This window comes from Chelonoidis abingdonii, chromosome 21 (genome assembly GCF_003597395.2).
Source record: "Chelonoidis abingdonii isolate Lonesome George chromosome 21, CheloAbing_2.0, whole genome shotgun sequence".
Lineage (NCBI taxonomy): Eukaryota > Metazoa > Chordata > Testudines > Testudinidae > Chelonoidis > Chelonoidis abingdonii.
Genome location: NC_133789.1, coordinates 14,059,072 through 14,064,690, shown reverse-complemented (window position 1 = coordinate 14,064,690; position 5,619 = coordinate 14,059,072).

Genomic DNA, 5,619 nt, shown 5'->3' with positions numbered 1-5,619 from the left:
GGCTGGGGGCACTGAGCCAGTAGGCGCCAGTTCTCCCCTCACGACTCCAGACAGCTCTGTCCCTGCTAGGGGGCAAGTCCTGGTCAGTGTGCGCCACTCCCACGTCCTGACCCGCTGGGCTTCCACCAGGTAGTCTGGACCGTGCTCCTTGTCGTACCACAGGCCGGCCCAGGGCAGGCTGAGAGGCTGGATGGACAGTGGAGATACAGAGAGCTTCCCGGTTGGTGGCTCGGACTGCCTGAAACCCACAGGGGAAGGAAGGAGGATGTTACTGGAACAGGACAGGAAGGCTGGGCCCATCAGACAGAACATTGAGGGATATGGGTTTTGCCACCTCCTGCCCATCCCCACCCAGGAGGCCGGGGTCCCAGGTATTTGGGGCTCTCTCGTCCACCCTCTGCAGCTTGGCAGGTGGCAAGGAGCCATGATGTGAAATACATACATTGGGGGGCTGGCTGTCATACCACCATCCCTTCTGAGAGGGGACCCCTGCGAGGGCGACATGCAAAGCCTGGCTCCCCGCCACCCAGAGCCATCCCCTGCAAAATGACCCACTCCGATCCAGCAGCGCCTCACACCCACACTGCACAGGGGAGTGATGGCACCAAGTGCCGAGCAGCAGAGAATCAGCTTTTGTGGGGAGCAGAACTCCCCGAGAACAGCCTGACCCCTTCCCTCGTCCCCTAGGCAGGCACTTCAGGCTCCAGGGCCTCTACCAGCTGGGACCGGTTGCCCAGAGTGGCCTGTGGGGCTATCTGCTGTGACTGGGGTGTCACCTGGAACCCAGCCTTGGCCCTTTCCAGGGTAAGGTGTGTGAGCGGGACCCTTATGGGAAATCTGCGAGGAGCTGTGCAGAACAGGCTAGCCAGCCACAGGGAGCACAGTGCCCCTGAGTGGGAGAACAGCATGCCATTGCTTAGCACGTGCTCCGCTCACTGCACGGCACCAGCAGAGCCCCGCGCCCGTCTCTGCTCCTTTACAAAGTACAAAGAAGGCCAGAAAGTTCGTTTAAACTCTCTTCCTCTCACCCGCTAGAAATTTAGTTCTTGTCTGCCCCGGAAGACCCTATGGGCAACTGGAGAAGTGGCAGGATCGTGACATTTCAGATACCAAAGATGAGACAGGTTTTGAGATGAGAAGCAATTTTAACAACACCTATTTCTCCCCAGTCTCTTCAAGCTCATCGTTAGAAGCAAACTCCCCACAAACCTCAAGGCGGCACCAGACCCAGCCAGAACAACAGAGGCCAAACCTGCAGCCATATCTCCACAGCTACAGTGATCAGCCCCCTTGTCACAGAGTCCCCGGGCGATGCTCTGGAACTGCTCCCCACCAAGCCAGGCAGGACTCTGGGGAGCCTCCTCTCCCTTGGAGCAGACTATCTCCAGGGCAAGAAGCTCACATGGCTTCACCTCCTGGGTCTCTCCTTGGAGCAACACATTATGATCCTGGACATGTGTGCGGCCGGCTCCGGCTGCCACATGCTGTTTGTGCGGGACAGGATGGGGAACGAACACCATCAGCTCGGCCTCACTGTCGTGGGCAGATGCCAGGTTTGTGGCTGCTCTTCCTGAGCTCCACCTGTCGTGGGCTGCCTTGAGAAGAGACTTCCTTCTTGATTGTAAAAGCAGCAGAGAATCCTGTGGCACTTTAGAGACTAACAGACGTTTTGGAGCGTGAGCTTTCGTGGGTGAATACCCACTTCGTCAGATGCAGCTTGATTGTGAGGCTCCTGCGTTGGTCTGGGGAGTGGATTAATGGTCTCCAGAAAGAGGATGTGCTCTTGCTGGCTTCTCTCTGGTGCAGGGAGGCCTGGAAGGAGTCTGGCTTTTGCTAGAGATTTTGCTATTCTTCTTCTTCTTTTTGGACTCTTTGGAAGTTCCAAGGTAGGGCCTGGAATTTCCCTTAGTCCTTAATTGGAAGGGCAGGTGATTGTGAACAAGGAGTGTTTTTCACGCAATGTCTCTGTTCAGTGCAGGATTTTCAGTGTCTAGAGGTGAAAGTGTTATACAGGTTCCCTTTGAGGATGAATGATCGCTTTGTGAGAAGTGTCCACCCACAGGTGACAGGGTGGTTTTGTTTTTTATTGTTTTCCCGTGTGAGTTCATTCCAGGGCGTCCTGCATGTCTGGTTTCACCCACGGAGTTGTCATCGGGGCATTTAGTGCACTGGATGAGGTACATCGCATGTGTGATAGGCATGAGTAGGATCATGAAAGGGGTGTGTGTGAGGGGGGGACAGGGGTGTGGCGAACTAGGAATGTTCTTAATGTTTGCTCTGAACACTGTGTTGGTGCCTCAGTGTCCCCTATGCAGTTCTTAAGTATCTAGGTGGTGGGATAAGGGTGTGTGATTGCTGCAGAGCAAAGGGCCAGTGCACCTAAATGCCGGGCAACTCTGGTCTCCTAGCAACTGATGGCCTGGGCCCCTCCTCTGCAAAGGGCCAACTGAGGTGTTGGAGACAAAGGGATCAGGTGACCTCCTGGCCCGGGGAAGGAGCTGAGCAGAGAGGAGGGCTGGAGAGGGTTTCAGTCTGGACTGGCTGGGGACGAGGAGTGAAATCGCAGATGTTGTGTCTGGCTCACTGCCCCCCAAAATGGACCAGGCTGAAGGGTCCCATTCGCTGTACCTCACAGCTCTGTTTTAGACCCTGTTCTGTCATCAAATAAACCTCTGGGTTACTGGCTGGCTGAGAGTCACGTCTGACTGCAAAGTGGGTGCAGGCTGCCGGACCGCGGGGGCTTCCCCAGGACCCTGCTGGGTGGGCTCGCTGTGGGAAGCGCACAGAGGGGCAGAAGATCTGATGTTCCAAGGTCAGACCCAGGAGGTGAAGCCGTGTGAGCTTCTGGCCCTGGAAACAGTCTGCTCCAAGGGAGAGGAGGCTCCCCAAAGTCCTGCCTGGCTTGATGGGGAGCAGTTCCAGAGCATCGCCCGGGGACTCCATGACAGGCAGCCCTCCCACTGGCTTGCAGGATTGAACCCCAGGATAGAGCGCAAACCTCTCAAGCAGTCAAGGGAGCCAGCAGGCCCTTTGTTACCCGGGACGTCTGATCCAGAAGCAGACTGGGTGCCCAGCAGTTTGTCTGAGTGCTGAGAAGGAAGGTCTCTCCTTAGGCTTCTGTGTTAGGGAGCAGCCGGCTCTCCTCAGCGGCTGTCAGAACCAGGTGAGGAGTGAGTCTTGGGCTAGCGGATTCAAACCGCCGCTGACCCCTGCCCTGTGCACCAACCAGAGCAGCATGGGGATACTTTGCACTGGTAGGGGAGGGTAGAGGGGGCAGTCGTGCGACTGAAGCCTGGGTGGGCACACTGATGCTAGCTTTAATCTACCTAGTGCAGTAAGGATCATGGTGACGATGGGGGGCACAGACTAGCCACCCTAGTACAAGCCTACCAGGGAGCCCGAGTATGTACTCGGGTGGCTTACCTAGGCGGGGGTCTGTGCCACCCCCATTCACTGCTCGCTCAATACAGCTAGCCCAGGCGTGCCACCTGGGCTTGCAGCCTCACTGTACCCAAGCAGCAGGCCCCTGGGTGCCTGGTCCTCACAGGTTCTGCAGGCAGCGTTAGCTCCGCCTGCCACCCCTCAGGCCCTCACTAACCCTGGCAGTGGGGTGCAAGAAGAGCAGGGCTCTTTGTACCCACAACAAAGGGCAGCACCCAGGAATGGGAGCAGCTCCTGATAAGGCTCCTTGCCAGCCAGCGAGCTCACCGGCTGAAGTGCCCGCTTAGAACTCAGGCTGGGATTCCTTAGCCACTAGAGCAGGGGCCTCGCCCAGAGCCTGAGCCCCGGCCCGGAGCGGAGAGAAGGCGCCTTGCCCTGCCCAGCCCCTGCGCACTGTGGGAACGTGGCTCGCTCCCTAATGGAAAGGCAACAAGGAGACAACAGAGCCTAAAGCAAGGGATGGGCACAGGGAATGAGGTGCATCCCCGCTGCGCCGCTGACTTGCTCGGTGAGCTTGGGGGTGCAAGGAGCTCTCTGTGCCTCATCTTCCTTTAAGGGGGCCAGCGACGCTCCCCCCCCCACACACACACACACTACGAGACCCAGAATGAGGGGTCCAACAGGTTCTCACCCCTCCCTGCTGTAACATACCACTGACCTGATGCTGAGCCTGCGTGCTGGGAGGCCACTGGCTCCAGGCAAGGAAAACAGCTCCTGCCTCTGCTGTGCCACTACCAAGCTACTCACTAACAATGGCTTAATTAGCCCCCAGCGACCTGGCCAAGCAGCATCCCTCCCCTTTGTGCAGCAGCCACACCCAGGGGAGGGAGCTGGGGATAGCAGTTAAAGTCCAGGCCTGGAAATCAGGGCAGCTGAGTGCTGCTATTGCCGGCTGTGTCACTGATTAACTGTGTGACCTTGGGAGAGTCACACCCTGTCCCTGGGCCTCAGCTTCCCCCTCTACACAACAAAGCCCAGAGGGATTCACCCGCCAGAGCTGGGGCCTGGGGCCTTGGTGTCTCTAATTCACACAGACATTCTCTGCTGGGCAGGGCTGGAGAGGTGCCAGCAGGGTGGCCTGGGACATGAGTAATGGGAGATGAACCTTTCCTCTCTCCAGCCAGGTCCAAGTAGCCACCTCCTAAGTCACAGATTGAAACACAGCAGCTACCCACAGGCCAAGCAAGCGTAACTCCTCTGGGTGCACATTGTGCCTGAGATGATTATTAATGTGTATTATGGCTGGTCCGGGAGGCTGTGGCACGGGGGCTGGGCAGGGGCTGCAGAAGCTCATGTTGTTCTGAGCACTCAGCTGGGACTGGTCACCGACTAGAGCTCCTGAAGCACTGAGGGTGGGATTCATAAGTGGGACTGGGCACCTGCTGCCTGGTGGGATCCACAATCCCTGTGCAATGCCTAGGGAGAGGCAGGCACCTAGGAATGGGAGTGGCAGAAGTCTGGCCTATGGGATCACCCCCAGCCTGGGTCCGAGGGAGGCGCCAGTCTCCACTTGCAATTCCCAGCCAGGAACCTACAGGGGGGCACTGTGTCCTCTGGCTATTTGGGTGGGGTTTAGACATCCTCTGAACACACCTATTGGCTCAGGTCACAAAGGCAAGACAGCAGGGCAGGGAAGGCCTCGGGGGCCTCAGCGTGAGCTAGGGCTGTGCGGCAGCGTCGGGACATAGGGGGCTGAGCACGTGACCACCCATCAGAACCGAAGTACTTGGAGACTTTAAGGGCAGAAACTTTGGTGCCTCCAGGGTTTGGGGGCAGCTGACTGGGGCTTTGTGAATGCTGGTGGCACCAAAAAGTGGGACTAAGTCCCCCTTGTGAATCCCCCTGAGCAATCACTGAACACCAGAGAGAGCTCACCTGAGACCCTGGGTGTGCTCAGCCACAGCAAGAGACAGGCCCTGTCCCATGGAGCCCCCAGTCTGATCAGACAGGGCAGGCGCAGGGTGGGAGAGGGGATGTTGTTCTCCCCTTGTTACAGATGGGGACCAGAGACAATGGGGCAGGTTCTGCACTGCCCTGCACCTTGCATCGTCATTCCCACTAGTGCAGAACACTCCTGACTCAGAACAGGTACGGTTTTCCCTGGCCTATGAGACCACACCTGTGCAGGGCAGTGACGACCTGAGTGTCTGGCACTGCAGGGCCTCAGCCACAGGACCA